Genomic DNA, 27,734 nt, shown 5'->3' with positions numbered 1-27,734 from the left:
CTGTAGAGGCTGAAGGTATTAGCCTGAGACATGTTAACACATATCTCACCAAACACTGGATGTCCAGTGGCTGATTAAGGTTAGACAGTCGGTGTCTTTTCTTATTTAAAGAGAGGTATTATGTATTTTCCATACATAACACTTAAAGCACATTTTACAGCACAATGAAGTAACTATGTTACCTTCAGTTGTTATGAAAATAGTTTAGATGCCAAAAGTAACTTAAAAACAAAAGCTGAATTTGCAATTTGACACCTTGAAATTGGGACTCCGCCCCTTTAAGAAGCTCCTACTCTTTCCGACACTTTGTTTATGACGGCATAATGGGATGCCGTCATAAACCCTGTGCACCCATGAATGGCTGCCAGGGGAGAATCAAGGATTCTGCAAATGTGCATTAAAGAAATAAAGCAACACCACAGACATGTTTTTGATGAGGGAATGACATCATAACATGATGTAGCGATGATTTTGCACAATGCAGCCCGTTTAAATGAGCCTTTAACAGTTTGACACTTTGTCTCGTTACCACCATAAACTTTTATGTGAGTGTGCCAGTGGCTTGGGTGGTGGTTGCCGTCCTGGAGTTTTCTGTTCCTTCCCAGGGATTATCGGGGGGGTTTGCATCAGGGAGGACATCTGGTGTGCAAAATGTCTGTGAAGTCTGTGTGTACCCTGAGGAGGGAGGTGCCAAAAGGATGATGAAGACGGCCATAAACCTCTCTGCATTTTGGGGGAATTTTATGAGAAACTGTTGATTTCGCTTAAAATAAAGGGAAAACTCTGGGAAAAAAAATCCCTGAAAGCAAGATAACAACCAGAGCTAGAAAAGACTTGCTTAGATCAAACTATACTTGTGTGTTTTTACGGCCTAGTCAAAGTCCAGACCTAAATCTAACTGAGAATCTCACATGTGCAATTTACGTGTGAATCTTTACATGTGAAATAGCTGAAGGTTTAATTCCCGTCGGGGCCGTACTTGCTTGCCTTTCTTTAAATTTTTTTATTTTCAGGCTGATGTCAATAACCTTTGATTAAACCCTAACCACAGTGCTGTGATGAAGCAGAACAGCTGCCATCTGGGTTCAGACCATTATGGTAACAAACAAATTGATCATTGTAACAGAGGTTACCACTGCAGGCTAAAATTTCAAGACATTTACAAATCACTACATTACACCACACACACACGCACAACTACACAATGTTCTAATAAATGTTCAGTGGCAGCCACCCTTGAGTCCTTGAAATATATTTCTCATTTCTAAATGTTTGTACAGATGATGAATAAAGCCAAACTCATCTACTATACTGCTGTAAAAACACCCACCATGATATTAGCGCCGTCATGTTGCCTATAGTAGCCACACAAGACTACCGGCTCAGACAAAAACATATTATGATAAGAAAATTACACTTTCTGGGTAAACTTTATTTCTGTGTACTATTCGGCAGGGCTTATTACGGTCTAAATTAAACTACTAAAACTCTTGAACCAAGGCAGAAATCAGAATGGTAATTTGCTTCAGAGGAAAATGTAATAATACTGTTACCATTTTTTTTTTCTGTTCGCCGCTGCCTAACAGCAATAAGTCCATCGTGAGCGTAATGAAGCCCCCTTCGCTGAGCACTCCAGTGGATTAATGCGAGCCACTTTTGTCTGGCCCCCACAGATGATGAGCTTCCTAACAACCCCCCTAGCAGCATCCTTACACTAAACCTTTATCAGGCACAACCCCATTTGATTTGCAGAACAGTTTGTCGCCCTGGCTCACATGTTGAAAGGGAGATTCAATAACTTGGACTTTACACATTATACTTAAATGGGGTCATTTGGCAGCCAGTATCTGCTCCACATGCTGTGTGCCTCCGACATGGATCTATAGGGCTCATTCTGTTCCATTGACTTTCAATCACGTTCCTCTTAGTCCCCCGGTTCTCCACCGACTGCCAACCAGCGACTCATTACAGTGATGGGTACGGGTAACCAGGGTCTCACAACTAGAGCACTATGTTGTGTACCACTGTGTGTGTGTGTGTGTGTGTGTGTGTGTGTGTGTGCGTGTGTGTGTGTGTGTGTTTTGTCAGTATTTTCCAGGCTCGTTCTCAAAAATAACTTTCCTTTTCAGACAGAAAAGTCCAAATTATAAATTCAAGATTAGGAATACTTCAACTGCCAAATGAGAAGAAATTATTCCATTAACCCCATCAATGCCATTCCACACAAAATTACCTTTTTTGAGTATTTCAAGAAAGAATAGAAATATTATTTGTTGTCCCTCAATGCGGAAATTCAGACGTACCAGCAGCAGGTTAATGGTGAATAAAGTCATGCATTTTTAAACCACGTTAAAAATACAAAGCAGAAATAATAGACTCTGTGTAGTAAAAGCAATTTACAAGATAGATAAAATAATACTGCACAGTAATTAGAAATAGCTTACTTTGATTAAACAAAGTGTGAAACAGAGTAGGGTCATTTAAAAACCTTTTGATGCCTAGAGTCTCTTGGAGTCAATAATAATGGCCTCAAATTAGGGAGAATGGCACAAGATTGTCAGATCTGATCAAAATATCAACAAATTATTTAGAAAAACAAAAACAAAATGGAAATATCAGCAGCAATGTAAACAGTGAGTTTTTAGGACGAAGGTGGCCCTCTTCATGAGTTTAACAAATCCTATCAAAAAAAAAATATGAGATTATGATGCATTTACTTCAAATCTATTCAAGTTTCTGATAACTTAAGGAATGTTAGGTTATAGCAATTTTCATTAAAAAAGGTAAAGAATTTCCGTTAAATAGTTAAGTAAATTACAAGACTGATCAATTTAAAAATTAATGAAAAAATAATATGTTGTTCAGCTTTCTGCTTAACCTCGTGAACAATCCTGTTTAGACACTAAAATCCCTGACTTGTAAGATGGAGTGGTAACCAAATGGAAGCCGCTGTGGGAAGCTCGTTTTAACAACACCCATCTCATCCATTCCAATCTTTCAGCAAAGCACATTCAGGTCCATTTGAGACGAAAAAGAAAAACTGATTCATCTCCTTTGGAAAATATTATGAGGCCTCCCTGACTATATGTACATAAGGTCCATCTGGTGCCAAGCACACAAACACAGATGAGTTTTTATTGTCTCTCTGGCCTCTAGTGTCGGATCAGCTGGGAACATTCCCACGTCCTATTCTCTTTTTCTTACTGTCTGCAATACTAAAAGAAACAAAGGGAACAAAAGGTCACTGTTATTGACTGTACTGTTGTAGTTCTCCAAAAACATTATATGTACGATGTTTGGAGACATATTTTGGAATTCAGACGAAACGATCCACAGTAAATTATGCTACATATTCGAGAGCTTCAAGCAGATAAAAACAGCAGTGAAATTTGTCAAATCAGGTGCAGTTAAAGGGTTTTAGCAAATTATAGTGTTTTTTTTTTAATCTGAGAAAGATTCATCTGAATTCACAAAATTCATATAATCTTCTAAATATTAACAGCCTTTAATGAGAACTGTCAGCATATGCAAAATGAGGATTAATTTCCTCCCAGTGATTGTTGAAAACACAATCTAGGATTGTTTTTCTGCACTAGTTTTTGTATTAGTTTCCTAACCAATGCAAATGTGGACCTTCAAACCTTCAAAGGCCAAAATGTAGGCCCTAAGTGGGACCAGGATGGACATCAAACATTGGGGGACAAAGTACCAGTATGAGATGTGAGAAATCTGCGGGCTCTGTAAGCTTTGATGTCAGGCCATGAAACTCCAGATTATGTTAATCTATCAGGGTGGTAAGTGGAAGAAGGATGTTTTCCACTTGGCCTGTTAAAAATCCCATAAAAGTGTAAAAAATATGTTTCATTATGTATGTTCATAAATGTGTCAGCTATCATTTGTCTCATTTTGTTACAGTATTTTCACAAACACATGTCCTGTAGCTGCAAACTTTGACCACAAGAAGGCAGTGTTGCAAATTTGAGTCATGGATTTTCAAGGGTTTTAGTAGTTTCTTAGTATTTCCTGTGTTTGTGTGAATAAGCAAATGCAGATATTAGACTCAAATCATGATGGCAGGGTTTTTTAAAGGAAACTTTTTCTGCAAATAACTTGTTAAATATATTTGTGAAATAAGATCTGAGCGTTAATTTAAAGCATTTCTAAAACTGATTGTACAGGCTGCTCGTACTGGCTCTGAATTGGCGAAAATTGTTTTCTGGGTTCAGAAACATTGACTGTACCAATGTGTGTTTTCAGTGTTTAAAGTGAAGAGTAACAGACTCCCATTGCTTTTGAACTACTTCCCAAAGATTTTGTCCAAGTCAGTTTTCTTATCTCTTAGATAAAGCTAAAGCAAAAAGTATTTGTTTGTTCAATATTGCCCCCATAGACTATTAAGAAAACTGCAATTCACAAACACAAGTAAATGTGTACTGGGGCGCAACTCGTCTCCAGTTTAGCTTAAAGCGAGAAAAGACACACACAACAGCCTGAGCAACGGCCATGTGTCGGCAAGCAGACATATTATGTATTGTTCCTGTTGATCCACCAATTGCTTCCACTGCGGGCGCAATTGCCCAAACTCAAACTATGATGTGGGCAAGCAAACGCAGGGCTGCAGTCCAATGTCATATAATAGTTAGTGGTTCCTCTTTGGGGGGACATCTGTGGACCAGGTCATTTGCCGCACAGTGAGACCACATGTGCCCAGCTTGCTGGGTTGTACTACACAGTATGATGTCATGGTGAAAAAAGTGAGCTCTGAGCAGGACACTTAAATACAACCGAGACCGTTTAGACTACAAGGAGTTTTTGCAAACAAGATATGTAACATTAATCAACAATTAATTAAAGCCCGAAACAAAACACATCTTCATGTCAAATTTTGTTCCTATTTAGTAACAAAGACAGGATATATTTAAAAATAATTCAAACTCAAAGGAAAAATCTCAGTTCAGATGCTAAGATGGAACTCAAGAGGATCAATCTGGAGAAAATGGTGAAGTGCTTCCCAAAAGAGAAACAGTTTTCGGAAACCGTGTGGTGTGAGACACTCTGGAAAGGTCACAAGTCCATCGTACATAAAGAAGCTGTGCACACTTAAAGGCCATTTTAGCTAACATGCATCTCATTTAATACAAATATCTGGTAAAGACAATACCTGGATGGATGTTACCTAACATAAGACATTTGAAATAACTACATTTCTTAAAAGAAACACATGTATGAAGGGATTTTTGAAGGCAATAATCTGTAAACATGAATTTGAAAAAAGAGGAAACAGAAGGAGATGGTGAGAATACATCCTTGGCATCATGGATGTAAACATGAAGACAAGAGGAAGTTGCATAATCAGCTTCAGAATCAAAGCCTGTGGAAGAGGACAAAACGGCAATATTCTGGGGAGGCAGTTTGCGAAGGATCCCGGCGCATGTGCACGTTTTGCCTGTGAAGTTGATGAAGATTGAGCCATTAAAAGGATTATCGTCGTTCTGCTCAAGGGAACAATTGATGACGCCTTAGAACGGCAACCGAACTGTTTTAACCTGTCTCTTCGCCATTTATCATCGTTAGGACAACAGCTGCAGTACTCTTCCTATCCCCATAAAAATCCCCCTCCGAACGTGTCAACGTGTGTGTGCGAACGTGTTTGTAAGAATCCCTGTCTCGCACTGTATGTTACACAAAGGAGGCAATTTACAGTAATGTGAGGGAGAGGAGAGAAAAAAAGAAAACCCTCAGTGACAGGGAGGCAACCACAAGAAGCTGTTGGAAGCAAATTTGATCTTGGCCGCAAACGGGTAACCAGAGGGTTGATGGTGTTTTTGTGTTCCATATGCTCGCTGGAAAATGGGCTGTCATCTAGATTTCTCTGTGAACATAAGAGGAGACGGCAGGGGAGTCACAGCACATGGTTGACTCTCCCAGTGTACATTCACTTGAAGATTTAGGAGTCTCCGGAGACCGGAGTCCAATTGCATCTTGCGTTTGTTTATGAACGGACGCAGTCAACGGTGTGTAAAGTTGATTTCCCGGGGTCCACGCGTGCTTGTTCTGGGGCCGCCACGTAGAGCGCCGAGCACCGAGTCAGTACATTAGTGTCACGCCAGATGTATCCTCCGCCCCGTCCCCAGGCTCTCGCTGCAGGCCCGCAGAGAGGAATTCAGTTGCAGCCAGCGGCACTTTGCATGATGAGCCTGGCCGATAGCCCCGATGAGGACTGATCGCACTACTTGGAGAGAAACGGGGAAGGACACGGAGGGAGGGAGAGAGGGATGGAAAACAGATGGGAAGGAAAAGCAGAGGAAGGAGGACTGTGGAAGAGATATAGATGGGGTGGATTGATGTAGGGGAGAGTAATGATGGGGAATGATAGGTTTAAGAAGAGTAATGTCGGTGTGTACAGAGTTCTCTTAAATAGGCAAATGGCCAGCCATCACTGACAGTTATCTTCTCCGACTTACAGCAGGCTCCGACACCTATCATTACCCTGCTGAATTTATTATAAAGTTCAGAGGAAAATCGTCGTCTTCCAGTAAATCTTTGACTGTGGCCTCGGTGGCAGCTGAGTCCATGGCTGTGCCATCCCAGAGCATGCTTAAAAAAAAAAAAAAAAACACTCAGTGAAGCAAGCTGCTGCTGCAGGGAGGGGAGGAAGGGGCAAAGCAGGGGGTGCATCACATTAGCACTTCAGATCCATAATGCTGAGACTTATAAATAATTAGCAGCTTGCACTATAGGGAACCAAGCTAGCTGTTAGTTAAAAAGCAAAAACAGGGAATTTCATTTACATCGGGCTCATTGATGTTGCGCACTATTCAGTCTTGATTCAGAAAGTTGTCTTTTCATCAAAACAGCATGTGTAAGCTTTGCAAAGAATATAAAAAAAACATTTTGTTGTTGGTGTTTATGTCAGAAGGTGCAAGCGCGTCGCAGAATGTGTGAGAATTGGCTGGTTTTTATGTGTCGTTCCCTTTGTCTTTAATTTACTGAATTTGAAGTTTGCACAGTTGCTACTTTCAGTTGAACTGTGCAAATGTTTTAAAGACTGCAGCTCATAATTATGCATTCAAGTGTAATGAAGTAGTGTGAAAAAGTGTTTGCCCCCTTCCTGACTTCCTTATTTTCCCTTTGCGTGTTCGTCACACTGCAGTGTTTCAGAACACCACTATGATTTAAATAATAGTCAAACACAACATACGTAAAAACAAAATGCAGTTTCTAAATGAAAGTAGGTGCGGAAAGAAAAGTCAAAACCTATGTTGTCCTGTGTGGAAAAAGTGATTTCTAACCTAGGTCTACTCTACATACAAAACTAAAATCTGTGAATACATACAGTATGAGCTTCTATAAAAATGCTTATAACTGTCTATATTCAAAGATCAAACACCAAAAATACCACAATATTCATTAATACGCAAACGCTAACACTTACAGTCTTATCAGTTTTTATCTCTGCTAATGGAGATACAGCCAATCAGCACCAAGGAAAGTGAATTGCATTCTGGATTGGCAGTCAATAGTGTGTCTAGGTATTTCAGCTTCCTATGCATATTTTAGATATGCTCTACAAAAATATTTAAGGAACAGGCACATTTTAAGCAAATAATCTGTATAGTAAATAGTGAAGGTTTAAGACAAGTGAGTTGGTCGTTCAAAACTCTAGTTAAACTGATGAAAAATCTAACATTTATCAGAAGTTTGCTGGTTTCAGACTTGATTAAAGGAAAAGGTTTGTGACCAGATGTTGAGACTTAATCAGTGAGGGCACAGAAGGCAAGCAAAGGAAGAGGAATTTAGCTTCACGCCGTTTGGTCCGGAATCGGCTGCAGTTTCACCAATCACTGAGCCAACTTGACTTTGCAATCCCACAGTTGTGTCTGTCAGCTCAGCTGATGGGGGAATCTCAGCAAAACAGCTGCTTTTCTCTGCAGAAAGTTCACCAGAAAGGACTGGCAGCTGTACTTTCTGGCCCCGTTCTTGTACGTTTTGGTGGTTCCCCAAATGGAAATCCTCCTAGAAAAATTTACTGACTGAACCCAAGCAAATGTCAAACAAGAATCACGGGGAGCCTTACAAAAAACAGACAAACATGTAACGCATGATGCAGAAAAACGCAAAGCACAAAGTAATCCTGGCAGCGCAAGAAATCTTCATAGATTTTTCCCTTAAGTTCTGATGGGGATTTAAGCAAAACATTTTGAGGCGGTTATATTTCGGAGATCGCAAGACACCACTTGTGTGGATATAAAAGATTTGGTACAGAAATTTTAAAGAGATAAGGCAAGGTGAAATGTCTGAGGTGTTTTGTGCACTAAATGCACAGCCATGTCACTTTTAACAGTGTTCTGTAATAATAAATAAGGCCCATTAATGCTGAATATATGGAGAAGGGCTTGAATTGTAAAAATAAAAAGAATATCTCTTTGTAGAAATGCTTCTTTAGATAAAGTAGACACTGTCGTCTTTTTATCACGTTTCAGCTGCTGCACTTGTTAGCAGCCATTTTCATGAGCTTAAAGTTGTCCATCAGCCCTAATAATAATTTCTTTATAATACCCAAGTCTGACAATGAACTTTTCACAGAGGGCAGATTGAGTCAGAGCTCGCTAATCAGGAGCTGAACACCCACTGACCTGTTACATCCACCTCCACAGAGGTTTGATTGTCTCACCCTCGCACCACTACACGACATCAGGGACTGCTGCTGATGAGAGCGACTGCTGATGAAGGGAGAGGAAGTGCGGATGAGCAACAGGAAATCGTCGAGAGGAGACAACGGTAATGACAAAATTGTTAAATTAGGGTTTAATTTCCTTCCCGCCCCCTTCTTGCCACATCACAACCTCAGTCTGTATTTTCTAAGGATGTTACGTCTTTGTAAGCAAACAGGAAGCACATAATCGTACAGAGGACCGTGGTTTTTTTAAAGCTTCGTTCCGTACATCTGAGTCAGTAGTCTGCGCGTCAGACTTTCACTGCATTTAGCAGCAAGGTTATGACAACGTTTCATGAGCTTTAGAACTCAGGGAATGCTAATAAATGCCCAATTTTTATAAAATAGCTTAGATTACAGGGTTAGCGTCTGTGAGCATCACTTTTCAAGTCTAGCTAGCCACATGATTCTCAAGTGGATTTGGGTCTCAACTGAAAATGTGAGTAAAATTTTTCAAATTAAACAAAGTCAGTGTCAAATGTTTGTGCAGCAACATTTTTTGTTTGTGCTGCTGTCATTTTAAATACATAAATAAATGTTTCCATTTTCTCCATATTTCGTTAGCTTAACCGCATAACTGCATAAGTCCTATTTTAAAATATAGCGTTACATTTGTGCAGCAAACATTTTTGTTTGTGTCGTTATTATTTTTAACCTTCTCACCCCAGACACACACACACTAATAAAATTAAACAAAATTTGTGTTGAATTAATTGTGCTGTTTGTGATGGTTTGTGCAGCAAAAAGTTTTGTAGCACAGCTGATTGACTACAAATCAATTTGATTTTGTCATTCGTTTTTTTTTTTTTTGTTTGGAGAGGTTTGGCGGGGGAACGACTAGTTGACCTTTGATGACCCCTGAAACATTTTTGAATATCTTTAAATTGACAGTAACATAAACAATCAGGTTTTTGTTGCATAATTCAGGTTTGACAACAGTTTTCATTCACGTCTCCCTAGTTTCAACTCTTTTCTATCCCCGCTGAAGGAAATTCTCCCCACAGCATGATGCAGCCACCACCTTGTTTCATGAGTAATATACGCCGACTGTTTTCCAGCAAATGGAGCATTTTTCTGTGTAGGCCAAAAAGTTTCATTTTGATCTAATTTGATCATGAAGGTGGATATTTAGCTGCAATAAAGCAGTGTTATGATAACTTTACTCTATGCCCATATTCCTTCTAATTTGATTTTTTTATTTCTGGAGCACAAACCTACTCAAACCTCTTCTGCGAACAAAGCCTCCGTCATCACACGTGTGTCATCAAACGTGTTCTGTGCTTCTCCAAATATCGCCACGCTCAGTTGCTCATGTTATAATCGTCATTATGGGTTCCCGTTTTTGGAAATACCCACCACCGGAGCCGGAGACCTCGTTCCATTTCCCTCCCTGCCGTGAAACAAATCAAAAACCGCTTCGGCCAAACGTCTTCGAATGCCATCCGTGCCACCTCATGATGACTGTGATATTAACCGTCGACGTGAGCTGGCCACCGAACTACCAACCGGGGTCCACTTCTGAGTGTGAGTCAGTCAGTGCAGAGGATGACTTCCTCAGCTCTCGCATTATCATCCGCGCACTTGCAAACCCATTTACGAAACAGTGTGAATGAGTATGTGTTGTTGTTCAGTTGCTCGGTCAGGGTTGGAGCGGCCTCGTGTAATAGTCATTTGTTTTCATAGTTTGCTTTGCAGCGGCCGTGACAGATTTTTGCGGCCAAAATTAACACTGCTGTGGAGTTTTACAGTGGAAGCCAGCTTTCAATTTCTCTTCTTTTCATGTTTTGTCAGTTTTTAGCAATCATGTCTTTAAACTGCAGCATGTTGTGAATCATGGCTATTGATGGATAAGAAGCCAACAAGGACAATCTTATCACAATAATGGCTACAATTCACTAAATAAATAATTAATATTTTCTGTAAAAAAAGCTGAGTTAGAGTGTGTCCAGCATTCATAGATGTGTTCATTTACCACATTTAATGAACAACTTTAACAGAGAAATGCAAAGTTTGAATTGTGTTGCTCAAATAGCACAACAATCATGGTGGACTTTTATTTTGAAAAGTAAATAAATTAAACCATCTGGGTTTAAAAAGACAGAAACAGATTGCTTTTACATTGCTCCAACTTAGTTCTGTGACTGGCAGGCCAACTACTGAAAAACTAATTATTCTTTTTAACTGAGGCATCACATCTTAAAGCAAGAGGAAATAGCACATTTTAGGCCCAATTTATTTAGGGTTTGTCAAAAAAAAAGACATTGGGAAATTATTATAGATATGTGACATCAAAACTGCATTTCTATCTAGAATGATGAATCTATGCAACGTATATGACTGGCAAGAACTATTGCACTTTCATAGAATGTTCATTTTTTTAGACATATTTGTACTAATGTGTGTGTAGAGGCCCAGTCAAAGTCCGCGTCTCAGTCTAATAGAGAATTTGTGAAGATACTTGAGACTTGTTTTTCGCAGATGCTTTCTTGGAACCAAACTTTTGCGTCTCACAGAATTGCTGCAAAATCTGTACTAGAAGATATTTTGTTTTGGCACATGTGAGGAAGATCAAGAAAATGTTTAAGTCTAAGTTTCAGAAACATAAAAGATTTGTGATTTCTCTGATGCATGCATCAGAGCAGAGGAAGTCTAATCAGTGCCTTGGTGTGTATTCTGCAGGGGGTTCTTCAAAACCCCTATTCTACACCACAAACACTCGCCAGTCATCAGTGAAATGTACTGTCATCTCTCTTACATCATCATCTCAGCGGCTGTCTGGAAATCCCCTCTCTCTCTCTTCTCCCATTACCCCAATATCCTGCTTCAAGTCCTCTGTGATGTCACACGGACAGATCTGGAGCGCTCTCCGCACCCTCGTTTGGTCAGCAGTAATTGGAGAGGCATGACAAAATAAAACACAGCTGGATTGGATTTTCACTCCAAATGCAAATTAATTCTTTTCTTTTTTTTTTTTGCTCCAGGCATCAAACCTGTTTCTGCTAAGTCTCTGTCGTGATGTCAGTGAATTAATTGGAGCAGGCTGTGGGGCAGTTCGACCTGGTGATGCCTGCAGGTGAACACACATTAACAATGTGTTCGCATTTATGTTTTTTAACTCTGGAAATGTAATTAAACTGCAGAAAAATTGATCTTCTTTTACTTTGATTCACATGTGTCAAACTAATAGCTTCGGGGTCAAATCTGGGCCGCCATAGCTTTTTATACGGCCCTCTAGACTCCAGAGGGACTCATAAATAGAACCTTTTACATAACAGATGTATGTTTATACATTACTTGTTCAAGTAGTTTTTGTCTATATAGTGCCAAATTATACCAGTCTCTCAGGTTTGTAGAGACTGGTACAGGCTCCCGGATTTTTTTTTTTTTTTTTTTTTGCGCTATCTCAGGATTTCACTGCAAGTTTTCCGCACAAATGGTCAAAACAATTGTGTTTAAGATACTACTAACTCCCACCTGAAGGCGGCAGTGTTTCTTACCTCTCCATCTCAGGCTAGCAGTTCCTCAGACCCAAGAAAACGCGGAGAGCTTCGACGACTGGTGCGGTGGATTCACATTTACTTCATTTGAAACCAGGTTTTGCTGAAGTCCACCAAATACACCGTGAAAACTAAAGGGAACAACAAAATACATCTGCTTAAGTGCTTTTGTTTGACACAGAACATTACATAAAAATGCTAATTTCATAAACTAACACAGCTCTAAACATGTACCTCGCCCCTCTGTCCAAGGGCTGCAAAGTTTTTATGACGGTAAAGTCCGTGTTGTGTTGCTTGGAAGCCTCGAACGGTGTTCTGAAGAATGTGCGCAATAGACCCGAGTCACAAAGATGAAGAATATCCTCCTCTTCCTCTAGTCCGTGGGATATTTCAGCCCGAAGTACTGACTGGCAGGAGACGTAGCAAAACTTCCTAACTCTTGTTTTCTGGTTTTAATGAAGGCACATCTCATCACAAACTAAGCTACAGCACCCCAACTGGACGTTATGGGTAACAACCTATAATCAACCTATAAAACAGATATTTACACTGCAATAAGCAAAAATCCCACATTTGCAAAATTTCTTGCAAATATTTCTCGGTTAGCGCCACGAAATCTGTAATTTGAATTGCAAAAAAAAAAAAAAAAAATCTCCAAAACAAATGGGAAATCCTGTTGGCACTGATCAATGTGAAAAAAATGTTCAATATCATTTAATCTTAAGAAATACTTATTTACTGCAGAGATGGCTATTTGTTAATATTATACAGTTTGTTGTTGGGGTTTATCACCACATTCTGGAACATCCAACCCTTGAGAACATCCATGATTTTGATATGAACCAAAATGAAAATTAGTTTGACGCACCTGCTGTAGTCTATTAAATCTGCGACTGAACACGAGTGCTTTTGTGCTTTGCTTTGTTTTGTGTTTTGTTTCAGTTTTGTGCTTTTAGCGAAGCACAAAACTGCGTCCAAAAACCTGAAAAATAACACGGTAAACATGACCTTCTCGTCTCTCTGCACTGGCGATCACCTGCAGCCGTCTGATACGAGTCCTAAGTTGACATTCTTTTTTTTTTATCCTGCAGCCGAACTCTTGTTGGTGTTGCCTGCCTGCTGACTAATTGCAATAATAATTGTGGTTCCGGCTAAACTTGGCCGGAGCTGTGACCCGAGCCTGCTGTGAGTGGATCGGAGATAATGAAATAATTGCCCCTAATGCTATTTTCCCCCCACCGAGCCGCCGCCGAAAAACTTCCAGCGTCAGACGAAGAGGCATCAACATTCATTTGGTCTCCATCAGCGGCATTTTCCGCTTTAATTGAAATTTAGATTGTTGTTGACCCCCCGGGTGAGGTTTGGTGGACTGAGCCAGGGGGAGGCTGGATCTTGTGCAACACTAATGGGGTGGGCTGGCCAGAGAATGCCATCTATCTGTCATTGCATGTGTGTGTGTGTGTGTGTGTGTGTGTGTGTGTGTGTGTGTGTGTGTGTGTGTGTGTTTTTCATAAAAAGACGAATTTCAGTCCATTTATCTTCTCCCAGCTCTGCAGCTGCTTCTGCATATGTATGTGTTTGTGATGATTAGATGTGAACATGCACAAACGCACTAACACACATAAATATATATGCCTTAGCTGTATGTGTGTGTTTTTAGTGTCGCTGCTTGGGAAAGCGTGCTCTGATGGGGAATTTTTCTTTTTTTAAAGGCTGTTCCTGAAAACAACCTCTGGGATGTTAGTGGAAGAAGTTCCTCTGGCGACGCCGCCTGCCTGCGCCGGCTGCCTTCGCTTCAGCCTGTCCTACACATCTGCTTCTCCAACTAATGAGAGAGGAGGAACGCCTGCAGCGATAGATGTAGAAAATAAATCCACCCTGTCATGAGTCTCTTTAAAGAGAAGCTCTTTAGGTACCTAGGGCTTCTGAGTCGAGTTTGGCTGCATAAGGCGTACGGTCTCTATGCAGTCCCAAAATGTATGGAGTCTAATTTCAGTCAATTCCAGGCTTGGATAATGTTAAGGAAGAAATAATAACTAAATTAATTAACTTTGGAAAAAAGTTTGGCTCTCTCTTCCTCTGGATCCCAGGTCCTCTCGGCGGGCCACGTGTAGCCACAAGGAAAACAACAATGTGTGTTGACGTCACAGAATTACAGTTTAATCCAATATAAGACAATGCATAAACTTACAAGCAAGACAATGCACAAACTTACACCAGAAACTGCAGAACGGAGACATACATTCATTTACCTGACATAAATGGAAAGAAGAAGAAAAGCAAAGACGTGCAAAGATATCTTTTGAGAGTTGCAAGAGCAAATCTAAATCTGTTACTTCTGTGTAGAAAGTTTTATAGTAAAAGGCGTATTCTTATCTGTAATTTATTCAAATAAGGCGTATCTTTGCTCATCCAACCAGGAGCTATCTCTGACCCTCTCTCTGAAGCCAGAAACCCCTGCCGTGTTTACGGCCTTTCACAGATGAGTGTGAAAACTGGAACTTCTACTGTATTGTTTTCCCACACAGACAAAAGGCAGTTCAAACGATCCTAGCAAACCATCTGCTGTAACTACAGGTAAATTAAAGGTCAAAAAGTCAGAATACATTACTAATTTCAAAACCACAATTAGGCCATTTGAATCAAGACATGTTAAGTTTTAAAACTAGCTTATTTTAAATTTATTTTCTCAACAATAAGTACAGACAAAATCAAAGTAGAGAAAAAATATTTGAATTTCCAAACTTCTAGACAAATAGAATAGGAAGTAAAGTCATCTTCTTACGTCCATCCTTACGTTTTTCAATCCTAGCTTGTTTCATTCTTCTCCTCTTTGCGTCCCTACGGCCTTTGATTGTTCCTTAGTTCCTCCCTTTCTTGAGTCCTTCCTTATTGTTCTTTCCTGTCTTTCGATCCATTCGTCCTTCCCTTTTTATTTTGCGTCCATTCTGTCTTTTACATGTCCCAACCGCCTTCTTTGTTTTCTACTTTTCTGTACTTTTGTCTTTCATTGATTCATTCCTACATTGATGCTTTGACCCGTTCTTTCTTTCACTCTTTCTTCTGTCCTACCTTCTTTTGTTGTCTTCTGCCTTTCCCTCGTTTCATTCTAACTGTCTTGCATCCCTTCGTACTTGACTTCATCCTTTCGTCTCTTTCCTACCTACACATGTTCGTTCTTGTGTCCTTCCTTTATTGCTTCCTTCCGTCCCTATTTATCATCATATTTTAAAGTGTATTCTTAAAGTTCAGGCCCTTGACCGAGAGAGTTGAACCCTGCATAATAATTTCCACGAAATCATTATGCAGGAACCCTGAACGTGCTTTGGGGCAAATTGGTCAAAGAGACTAAATTCATGTTACGCAGTCAGGCTAAATGATCTGCTCTAGTCGTAGCTATATTTCCTGGCATGTTTCAGGTTAATTTCCGAGTAAAGAGTCTACAATTTCCCTCTGCGTCTGTAGAAATAAGCCTCCTGCTTTAAACTTTTTTATTATTTCATTACTTTTCCAAGAATTCATGCAGCAGCAGAGTGCAGTTTGTTGTAAAGAGAACGACGGCGTTGTGATCCTTATGTTAGTTCCCCCGAAAATGTGCCACTTCGTTACAAGCTTCTCTATTTTTCAGCAAAAATTCCATGCATGGCTGAGTAATTACACAGCTCTAAAGCTTTCACAACCAGAAGCTGGAGGAACAAGGTCATTCTGGTAAATGTCAGCCATTTCTTGTGTCTGCCATCAACAGTGGTGGTTCTTGTTCGAACGGCACCCCGCCCCATGTCCCTCCTTCCCCGTAAGACACTAGTTACCGATACCGATAAAGCAAAGAAAATATTCATTGGATTTATTTTCTGTTCTCACAGCCAAAACACGACGGTGACAACGTGCTGCATCCAGGGGGACTCTCCTCTGCCGCGAGTTCAGTCGTTATTGAGAGGAATCATTGAGCTGGGACTGCGTAAACCACAGAGAGGTTTCCACAGAGCTGGAGCCACTTCAGACTCGCATCACATGGAAACCACTCCGGCGCTCGGGTCGGGATCAATATTTCTGGAGAAAAGAGACGCCTCTCTTCCTCTCTCTGGAACAGACGCTCGTTGTGCCACAATTACAGTTATGAAAGCTGTCAACGCAGCATGGGTATTAGTGGACATGAATTCTCATCTGGGGGACTGCACCAGAACCAGCAGGCCTTAATTATTCACAATGTGAACTTATGAGGCCGAGAAAAAAAAAAAAAAAAAAGCACTGTGCAAACATAATAGGAACACAGATGGAATGCAGGCTCTGATCTCTTATGTTATTTATTCAAAATAATTATCTTTGTGACTCAAGTTAAAAAGATAAAGTTGTGGTCTTCTTTGGCTGGGGACATCTTCATGTGTGTGTGTGTGTGTGTGGGGGGGGGGGGGGGGGATAAAAAAAATGTCACGAGCTAATTTACAACAGCTTAGGTTTGTTTCTGTGATGAATATGTGTAATATATTGCCCCAATGCGGCAGTCCAACTGCACCCAGAAAGCAAAACATCCTCAAAGAAAAATTAACATTGTTTCAAATAAAGGAAAGAGACAAAGAGTTTCTGTTCCTACTAAAAAAAAAAAAAGAAAGAAAAAAAACCGCTCCTCCGCCTTTGTCTTTAAGTTTTCTGCTGAACTGCATTTAGATTCGTGGTCGCTACACTCTTCATCGCATGAATTAGCCTAACTGAGGAACAAAAGACAACTCAGCCCGGTCCGTTTTCTTAATTGCTTTTCGACGCCAGGCGCAGATCCTCGAAGATAGGACCCGAAGTTGGTGTTAGCGCGGGTACAGTTTTTAATTAGCCCCCCTTTTCACAGCGCCTCTTCCGTGACAGCTGAAAGCGCGAGCCTTCGACGAGCACAAACCGGATCCGGAGGTTGTTCAACGTGTCTTAACAGGAAGTAACTAATGGCAACCGAGATCTTTAATCACTCATAGGTGCCGTTCATGGTTGGTAGGTGGACTGAATCACCGGCGCAAGCCTTGCAACATTTAGAAACAGCATGCTAGTAGGAGGAAGGAGAAGAAACCGACGGTGTTGTGTATTGTTTGCATCCAAAGAGATTAAATGACTGAGGGAAATGAAATCTACTTTTCGCTGAAGCAAACCAAGAAGAAGGGACATACCAAAATGTTGATAACTCTTCAACTTTTTCACATTTTTTCATGTTACAACCACAAATGTAAAGGTTTTTGAGGCACTAATGGAGTTTATTCAACAGTAAATGAGCAGAGAGAGAAGGGGTAGCCGTGCATCAATTGGTTAAAGGGCCAGGAATCAAAGTGTAATTTTTTTTATGGACTATAAATTGGCCCAGTTATTACTACAACAGACAGTAATATTGTTTTGAGACCATTTCAAGGAATATATTAATAATAGCATAATAATGCAACCTCAAAGCCAAGTAAGCTTTTGTAAAGAACACAACACTGGAACTGGAAGATATTGAAAATGAAACACAACCACAGAAAACTCAATAAATAAAGCAAAAAGCAAATCCCTTCCAACTGAGATCATAAATAAAATGGATTATGATGTCTCTGCAAAACAAAGTTTACCACAAACTTTAATGTGCTTTTTTGAGAGTACTCCATTGAGAAACACTGGTTTAGATGTGTCACAAATCCTTTTTTTTTTTTTTTTGCCTTAATGCGACCTATCTGATCTTTTTATGACAGTTTGATTTCCAGTCTGATTTTTTTTTTTTTTTCGAATACGACCCAGGCAGCTTGGTTATCCGATGCATATCCGATCTTTTCTAATGTGACCTGAATCCTAACAACCAGGTCCTGCACGTCGACAGACGTCAATGTTCTGCATCCTGATACACGCAAGTGGGAAGAAAAGCAACAAACATGGCGGACAATAATGAGGATTAAGTCATTACAGTGCTAGTTCCGGTCAGACAACAACTTAAAATCGCCAGCTATGCCCCACCATTAGCATCCATATTTACTTTAGCTTTTTTTATGGCCTTTGGCGAAACACTGAGCACGCCCTCTACTGCGCATGCGAGACACTTTCAGGTCATTTGCAGTTCACAATGGAGATCACCTACAGGTCGCATATTTTGGAAGTGTGAATAACAACACCAAAAAAATCCGATTTGACAAAAAAATCGGAATTGGGTCACTTCGGGTTGGAGTGTGAACGTAGTCAAAATCTAAACTTAAATCCAGTTGTAATAATGTAACTAAACATGAATATCATTTTAATATGAAAGCTGTTTTTATTATTCTAACATTAAGTATCACAAAAAATATAATCCATTTTTGGCTGGGATGACACAAGACATGAAAATGCTCATGTGTATTAGCTAAAACAAGAAACAGAGCAACAACAACAAAATCACATTCTTACATAACCTTAGTTAATCTAAATTTAAAAATATACATATGTATATGATTAAAGACATCAAATTTGTATCCTCTTTTTATTCAATGCTTGCTCATATATTTTTAAGATGAACTTTTTCATTCGAAACACAGTTTTTCGTAATCTACTCTTACATCACTGAGGCCTGAAATCCCAAGCACAGAGGGGAAAAAAAAAAAAGAACCAGTCAGCTGGATAATCATCTCCCAAATTTGGAAGGGATCTACCGTGCTGTGGGATTAGCAGAGAAATTAAATGAGAGCAGGATCCGAGCCACCTTCAGTCAGCAGACGCGAGGAATGATCGACGGGGAGTTCGCGTCCTCGGCTACGTCGACTGTGAAAACACATCTCGCCTATTGATGGTTACAAGTCTGGGAGTGAAAAAATTACACCGAACGGTGCATTTTGAATTGAGTGAAAATGTGTGTTTCATATTTGGGGGAAAGAAAAAAAAAGAAGAAAAGAAAAAACAGAGCTTTGCCGGAGTTTTTTTAAACCAAACGTTTCAGTCTGTGCTCTTGAGAGGTTGGGAAATGAGATTCTGCTGTCATGTATAATCCACCTCTATAATGACTTCCCAGTAAAAAAAGGAATAGTCCAAGCCCGCAGGGAGTTTGCTAAGTATCTCCGTCAGAGAGCAATGGCTACTCAATGCTAACGTAGCCCAACACCATAAATACAACCCATCTGCTAAGGACGGCATTTCACAGCTCCTCTCCAAGCTGCAAAAAGTCATTTTTCTTCTCACAGGTGAACACTTTTTTTTTTTTTTACACTCAGCAGAGATACAGGAACACGTCAGAAAGTGACTTTTTTGTGTGTGTGTGTGTGTGATAAAACACATTAATGGTTTCCCATAAAGAGCCATCAGTTCCACACAGTCACTGTTTCATCAAACCTGGCACGTAATAAAAATTTTCATAATAGATTCTTAAATCAATTCATAAAGTCGGGCCGCAGTTTGGGGTTGTCGGGGATGAAAATCTAATATTTCAACACTGATTATGTCACAATGAATGCATGAGTGTTTTACATCTGGACCTCTTTCTGTCCGATTTAATCTTCAGAAGAAAGTATTTCGCTTTTTCAAATGGAATAAAGGAAAAACAAAGAGAGAAAAGCGTAAGTCAGGGGGTGTTATATAGTTACAAATGTTCACAAAATGTAAAACTGATTCATCACAATTCAAAGTTGATTGTTAGATATATATAATTTACCGAGGCGCCTAGTTTTTGTGGAGCAGCTCTGTTGAAGCATTGTCTAATTACAGATCCTTTAAGATTATTAGTATCTTTCTAAAGATGCGTGAGAAACCTTTAAAATACATTTTACTTTAACGCAAAAAACTTGAAAAAAAAGAGGGAAAAAAAGTTTTTTTTTCATACTTAACTTTTATTTTTGATCAGATTGTTGAGGACATTTTTAAATGCAAGTTTTTCATTGTGATGAATGGTTTCGATGACACAAGAAGAAATTACTTGTAGGCCACTGAGCAAAATTATTCAGAAATAGAAAATGGAAAACATTTTCTTTTACATATGTACACTTGCTAACAACAACAAAAACATCATGCTAAAATGACCCAATAAAAGTGTGATAAAACATGGTCGTTAATGTTCAGTCAGTGTGAAAGTATTAAAGCTTCCTCATGTAACCCGGTTGCTGATGACCCTTAATACTTCACAATTAGCCTCGGAGTTGAATTCAGCATCGATTACGGCGCTAAAACGACTGAACATGGATGAGCGCTGACCCTTTCATCATATTCACGTCACTGAGTGAGATTTTCTTCTTAACGTCGATGTGCTTTTACTGTCAAACTTTGTGGAATTGAAGACACAGCATTTATTATTGCTGCTCCAGAAAACAGTTTAAAACGTATTTGGTCTTTTTTTTTTTTTAGGTTACAGGAATAAGACAAAACTTGAACTTCGATCATAATATGTGTTGTAGAATTTCAACCGAGTCGCTGAACTTTGAGGGCTTCATTTAGTCAAGATGACGCTATGAAGCAGATTCCAACTTTAGCGTCATTAGCAGTTAACGTTTAGCCAGTTGCGGTATCTCTTTACAGCGCTTACAAATCACTTTACCCATAATCCCCTCTTTCCAAAATAGCTTTTACCTCAGACGACGTCCTTCGCTGGTGAAACCTGGATAACATTTCATGGGTCAGACTTATACACTTATGCAGTGTTTCAGTGTGTTTTAGCCCATCGTTGGAGCTAACGCATGTGATGGTCTGCAGGTTGAACCGGTTTAGATTTGGCCTTTATGCTGCCTTGGCACGTACAGATGAGGAGCAAGAAAGCTCCGGCGGTTTCCCGGCCCTTTAAAAGGGCTCCCAGATGGATGTCAAACTTTAGTCCACAGCAATGTCTCAAAATGTCACCGCAATCCACACCCGTCCAGGTGCATAAAACGATAACGGGGAGAGAATTTTTCCCTCCAGAGTCCGCAATCACCACCGAGCAGAGAGATATAAATTGGAAAGGCCCAAAGTAAATAACCCAGTTATACTCTGTGCTCCAGGACGGACAAAAAACATACACTAGCAAACAATCAACATTGCCTTGGGATGTGACTGAGTCACACTGAAGCACATGCTTGTCACACACACACACACATGCACACAAGTGCACACTTGGAAGCATATTTCAGGATTTTCAGGCCACTGACCATACATCCCCTAACCAGAACACCACGTAGCTCTGCTCATCGCTGCTCCTGGTCAGCTGCTTTGTGATCATACAGTGCAGCATGGATAACACGCACTCTGCGTTTGACGGCCAAAGCCTGGATTCACACGCGGCTGATTGCTTTATGGCGCTCCCTCACTTTCCCACAGTTCTTTCGTGTCTCTCTTTCCGCCGTCATCCTGTTCGAACACTTCCTTTCCTTACGTATTCCCTCGAGTCTCATGTCTACTTGGGAAGCTAAGCTGTTTGCGTTAGATAGGGAAGATTGCGGCTCTGTTGGACCGAGGCTCATAAAATCCCACAGATCTTATCCTAATTGCCTGAGATTTGAGGGGCAAAATCTGCTGAGCTCAGCAAGGGGGAAGCTTGTCATTTGAAACAAACAGAGATCCAGCGCGGTTGTACAGAAGGAGCCACCTCTTGTTTTCATCGCAGCAGGACTCGAGAGAAAATCTCGCACAAGCAAACAGGACAGCGATGCCAGCAGGTGGACATGCAACTGACTTTCCCCGAACCGGTGGAAAAACCAGGCTTCCACTCACCGGAAATAATTACAAAAAAGCAAAAGAGACGACGACACGACAGCAAAACATCTGGGATGCGGCTTTAACATTTTTGGTGATTCCCTGAAATAGTCAACCTTGCGTCTGCGTCTCCTGCTCCGTCTGTGTCTCAGTGAGCTGCAGAATCAGTGCAGGAAATAATGAACTTGTTTCATTTATTTATTTATTTTCTTTTCATTTGGCTCATTCTCATTCTGCTCATGCATCTGCAAGAGTAAAGGTCAAAATGAACATCTCAGCAATCAAAGCAGAAGAGCCACTCCACCCAGCGTAATATGCATTTCAGTAAAATCAGTTATAAACAGTCTGGTTTGAATCTGTAGCTGCGTGTTCCCTGTATCTGGGTGGAAAACGGGGAATTCACAAGGCTTACGAAGGGAAAATTTTATATATTGGTCACAGGAATGAGTGAATAGTGTGTCTTTGTTGATAGTGATTTTCTTTTCGGTATATAAATTGTTTAACATACCTGTATATTCGTTAATAATATGTCAGTTTATCAGGTTGGTCTGAAATTGGACATTTGATCTCATCAGGAACCACTACAGACACTTATAGAAAGAAAATAACTTGGAACAGCATTGAAACAAGGACATGACAAGCAAATGGAAGTATATTCTCTACTCTGCTATCCCTCTGTTTTGTTTTATTTTGCCATGTACATTGACGTACATATAAACTTCTCTGACGCGAGTCTGAAAGGAAAAGAAACATAGAACTTTGTGAGGAACGCCTTGGGATTTCTTTTGATTTCATTTTTTGTAAGATAAGTCTCATTAGTTTAAGCAATTGGACCAACTTCCTTTCAGCATTCACAGTTTTACTTTGAACAATGACTTAAAAAAATTGGTAAGACTTTATTTGAAGGGGTGTGGATAAATAAGACTGAAATAATAATGTTATAAAGATGATATAACACCAGTTCATGGATGATTATGACTGTTGTCATAAAGTGTCACTTGGTAAATAATGACACGTTTAACACAAAGTTGTACTACCCCCCAAGAAAAAAAAACAACAAAAAAACTTGGGCTGGTTGACTAAACTTCGTCTACGAGGGTAAAGATTTGGCCTCTTGTTCCGCAGCCCCTCTGCTCCAGCTGGAGCTGAGGTTCTACAGTACGTTAAAGCCTTTTTTTCCTCAAGTACGAGCGTTTAGAGGGTGAGATGTGGCGTTCCTCTATAGTTGGAATATATAATTTGCACCACCCTTTCTTAAACACAGGGACCGTCGTGTCAAACCAGCGGTACACCAGTCCTACATGCGACATCAAAGAGGCATATCAACCACAGTATTCATAACCTTCCACCATCTAAGAATGCATTCTGCCCATTTACCCACTGCAGAACCAGTTATTGCTGGACAACATTTTTTGCTGTTGTTGATGGATTTGGAGATTTTCAAAAACGGCCTGCATTGAAAAAAAATGATAACATGTCAGAAATCTATAGGTCAGTTAAGGTAAAATTGAGTCATTCATTGTCAACGTCTCTTTAGCAGATATTTTCTCTTGCCGGCTTCTCATATTATCCAGCTCTGAAAGGGAATCAAGAGCTGTGTTTTGTCGCGAGTCAGCTATAAAACCTGACATAATGGCAGAGAGAACCTTTAAAGGGAAATGTCTCCTTCACACGGTCTAAGTCATTTCTCGTAGACAGTAAAGTCTGGCGTTATTGTCTCGCTTAACAACCTTTCAAGCAATTTACCTGGAAGACACAGAGGCTCTGTTGCTTGGTCCGTTAAAAGAAGATCATCAGAATGTCTTTAGGAAAATCAGGAATTAGCTGAAGGTTTTCATATGTGAAAGAGGAACCAAACTTTTTTTCTTTTTTTTTTTTGTACTGCTACTTTAATTTTCACAATGGCTAAAATTAAACTGACCTACATTTCTAAAAAAAATGTTGTACGTGTGCGGTTACGAGGCCGCCATCTTTTACAGACTCTGAAAATAGTTGACTTTTCTTCGTGGTCGACAGCCGACGCATAGCGATGACTTATTAGCTTATCCGCATCGAACATCTCATACATCTTTCAGGGAGGTGGATAACAGTCAAAGGGAACGCTCCCTGGAATGTGGCCTCCCAAAAAAAGGAAAAATAAGAAAAGCGCATAATGTCTGGGTCAAGAAGCCAAGAGAAAATCTATTGGCGGGAAGGGAGGGAGGGGAGAACAAAGATGGTTGATGCAGAGAGCGAGGTCTTAAAAGTTTCCAGGCAAATTGCTTCTGAGTCTCCCTTCCCTGAAGGAGCAGGGGATGGAGGAAATTTTCAAGCCCAATTCTTCTTAATCTACAAGGAGACAGATATTGATTATTTCTCTGAAGACTGGGGGGGAAAACAACAAAAAAATAACACAAACAGCATGAGAAAAAGAGCCTCTGGGTGAACTAAGACTATTCCGTCACAATCAAAACATATCATTTATAGTTAGCTGGAGAGCCATGTTGGTTATCCCAAACTTCATAAGTGCCTGCTGTGAAGGAGATGAGGGGGTGGCGGGGAGGGCCAAATGCGTTTTGCAGGCTGACCTAATCAATGGTGTGATTAATGGAGCTAATTTTACCTGGACACTGCGGGTCATTACTTCCTGTTTTCCATCTCGTCCTTCCTTGTGTCTATATAGAGGCCAGCGTGGATAATGTGTTTGCCTCGCTAATGAGAGTCATGCATAGGCAGAGAGGACGGCCGAGGGTTGAAGTCACGCACGACAAGTCATCTGGGACTGCAGCCCCGCACGCAGATGCTATCTGCTGCAGCCGCTCACAGCGCCGACGTGGCCCCTGCATACCTGTCCGCTAACACGGTTTCATTATTCCGGCTGGAGTTTGATTGACTGGATAGACTGGAGTGCTGGCACACAACGGATGAATGTTAGCTTTAGTCTCATTCCTTTCAGCAGCAGGCTCACTATTCTGTGTTTCGTAGGCAAATCGTCAAAACGGGCGAACAACACCAACAACAAAAGCATCCAGGCAAATTGCTTCTGAGTTGCAGGTTCTTCCTTTGGTGAATTTTATTGTTTAACTTTTATTTTTAGGCTCTGACATCCATATCTGGCATCTGAACTCTTACTGCTCTTGTACCAAATTGGCAACACACCTGCCATAAAAAGAACAAGTCAAGACAACACAATTTAAACAGAGAAACAGGAATAAGATTATTAATCCAATTTACAAACTCATCTACATAAATTTGTACGTTGATGCTAACTTTTGTTCAAGGAAATAATGAAAATTTTACATTTAAAACGCACTGAGCTCTAATATAAGCTTTCAAAGCCAATTAAGCCTCTCGCCGTTTGCTTTAAACGATGTAAGTTATGCTAGCTAAGTTTATGCTAGCTAGGTTTGTTGTTTCTGCTGGTTAGCTAATGTTTGTTGCATTGGCTAAAGCAGACCTTACAAGAAAATATATTGTTTTTGTTAAAGCTACTGTGTTTTTGCTCTTCATTATTTTTGACTTTTAGAGCCTCTGAGAAATATGAAGCCCCTTTAAAACATTTAAAAGTGTGAGGAGACTTGCATTTGAAATCAGCAGAAGGTCAAATCCATTTTTCCCAAAGCATTGCAAATGTGACATTTGGGAAAATTTTATCTGAGAGCTGCTGAAATTAAAGCACCTAGTTGTGAATTCAGTTTCAGAAACTTCGCCTTTTGAATGATGCTTCTTAGGCTGGGATTGATTATAGTGTCATATCTGGATCCCTTCAGCTACTTGTGAAGCAAATCGGATCTCGTATACATTTTGAAGTTTATTCTTTCAGAATGGTGCACAGTGGGTTAGTGGGTTTGCCATTTAGCTAATGTTTGTAGCATCAGCTAAAGCAAACATTGCAAGGTATGAGCTCATATGGCCTCATAAGGTACTTTTCTAGTATTCTAGAAATATTATATGTATTATATGTTTCTATAAAGGACTACTTTTATGTATTATATGTTTCTATAAAGGACTACTTTTGTTGCCTTTGGGAAATATGAAGTCCTTTAAAATGGCCACAAAAAAAAAAGTGCAAAAGCACTTTGGTTAAGGAGGTCAGCAGAAGGTCAGATCCACTTTTCCGGAGCCATCGCTAACTTGACATTTCGGTAAATTTTATCCGACAGCAGCTGCAAGTAAAGCACCTTTAGCTGACCTTAGCCGTGAGTTCAGTTTCAGCAGCGGGGGCTTTTTTTTGTTTTTTTTGTGATGTTGTTTCGTGTGAATTTTAGCTGCATGGCTGCAGAGGCCACTTGAGACTTCGGCCTGAATAATGCCTAAAGACAAGGAACCTCCTGGAGGTTTTCTCCAGACGCCCACTACAAAGTTTGAACTGCTGACCCTTCGTGCGGCGAAGGAAAATAGAACCTCAATTTGTTCAGGAGGTGAAGAGAGTGCAAGGGTATAATTCATCTGAGCTCTATGAGTCTATTAGGTATTGAACAACCACTTCTAGTCGCCTCACGAAGAGGACGCTGCTGTACAGTTCCTCGTTTAGCAACGTCGTACTTCAGCAAGGCAGAGAAAAACGCAGGTCTTTTACAGCGTATTGAACACATGCGTTAAAATGAGCTCATCTTGAGTGCGAGAAGTGTTTGCATTAACGTTAGCAATAATGCAAACAGTAGTGTTTTCTACTCATGCAATCAGTTAGTGTTTGAAGGCTGTCTAAACGAACAGCTAAAATCTCTGAACTGCTGCCTGATTTCCTGAAATGATCTTCAGTTGGGAAAGTATGGGGGGATATGACTATAGAGAAAACCTTAACTTCAGAACTTTGAAGGCTCGTACAACAATGAAAACATTGTGCATTTCTGGTGTTGGTGTGAGGATCTGGAATAAACTCTCTAAAGAGCTGAAGCAAAGTCCAAGTATGAGACATTTTAAGAAAGGTCTCAAAACAGCTATTATTCAAAGGTATAAGGAAGAACAAGGGGGATAATCCTGGCTGGGAATTAAAACTTTAGGTATGATGTCATCAAGTAGGTGGCATGTCGGTGCAGGTGTGGGTAAATATATAAAGGTATGTAAATAGCTGTGTATTCTGCATATAAGCAGATGGGTGTGTATATGGGTGTATGTACGTATATATGTTTGTATATGTAAATATGTATATATGTATGTGTACAAATGTGTATGTGTGTGTATGCACTATTTTCATCTAGCTGAGGAAATTTTATTACACTTATTATTTCCTTTGTCAGAAAGGATATTGGACATTGAAAATACTGTGATAAATTACAGCTGGAAAAGGGGTATGATTACATAAGTTATACTTCATCATACTCCTTTTCAGACTCATAATCACCGATGTGATGTGTTTTTAAGAAATATATTATGTACTTTGTGTTGTTTACACTGTCGGTGAAAGGTTTGTCTGAAATAAACTAAACTAAACTAAAACTAAAACTAAACTAAAGTAAGTTAAACCACAGGGTTGTCCTAAGTTTGATGAGTTTTAATTTTCACTCTTCCTTTACTGAGATGCCCTAAATGTCAACAGAGCTGTAGTTTAGGAAAACAAACAGCACAAGGGAACAGGAGAAATTACAGTAAAGAATTATTCCCTGACTTCGTTTAGCTCTTTTCTTAGCTAAACCAATTTCCTTTTGTGAGTCAGTCCATTAGCCCCATACCATTGAAGTTAATGACGCGAACGCGGTATCTAACACAGCAGAGCAGGAGACAGCTGGAGAAAGGGAAAAAATAAAAACGACTAGAAGGAGCATGGTGAGGAGGCTAAACAAAAATGTCACCAACTACAACAAAAAAAATAATTCTGTCAAAACAATGTGGAGATTCTTTCAACAAAAGCGTAATATGTCTCATTTCACTGTCTGGGGAATGTACAGTCTGGCCTGGGCATGTTTTCGTAATGCCTG

General features: G+C 40.0%; 1 long non-coding RNA gene across 1 annotated transcript; it reads right to left on the bottom strand.

Annotated features, from left to right (window-relative positions):
- Window positions 1–5,115: 5,115 nt before the first annotated feature.
- On the bottom strand, window positions 5,116–12,648 carry LOC106958658 (uncharacterized). The gene is made up of 4 exons (XR_001427190.1): window positions 12,448–12,648; window positions 12,214–12,344; window positions 8,637–8,723; window positions 5,116–6,597 (listed from the first exon to the last, which is right to left on the bottom strand). It is a non-coding gene; the product is annotated as an uncharacterized LOC106958658 (long non-coding RNA).
- Between the last annotated feature and the right edge of the window lie 15,086 nt (window positions 12,649–27,734).

Source organism: Poecilia latipinna, unplaced genomic scaffold, assembly GCF_001443285.1.
Source record: "Poecilia latipinna isolate Pla-1442-1.1 unplaced genomic scaffold, P_latipinna-1.0 Scaffold1004, whole genome shotgun sequence".
Classification (NCBI taxonomy): domain Eukaryota; kingdom Metazoa; phylum Chordata; class Actinopteri; order Cyprinodontiformes; family Poeciliidae; genus Poecilia; species Poecilia latipinna.
Note: the sequence above shows the minus strand (reverse complement) of the source record. Positions and strands in the feature narration are given on the sequence as shown.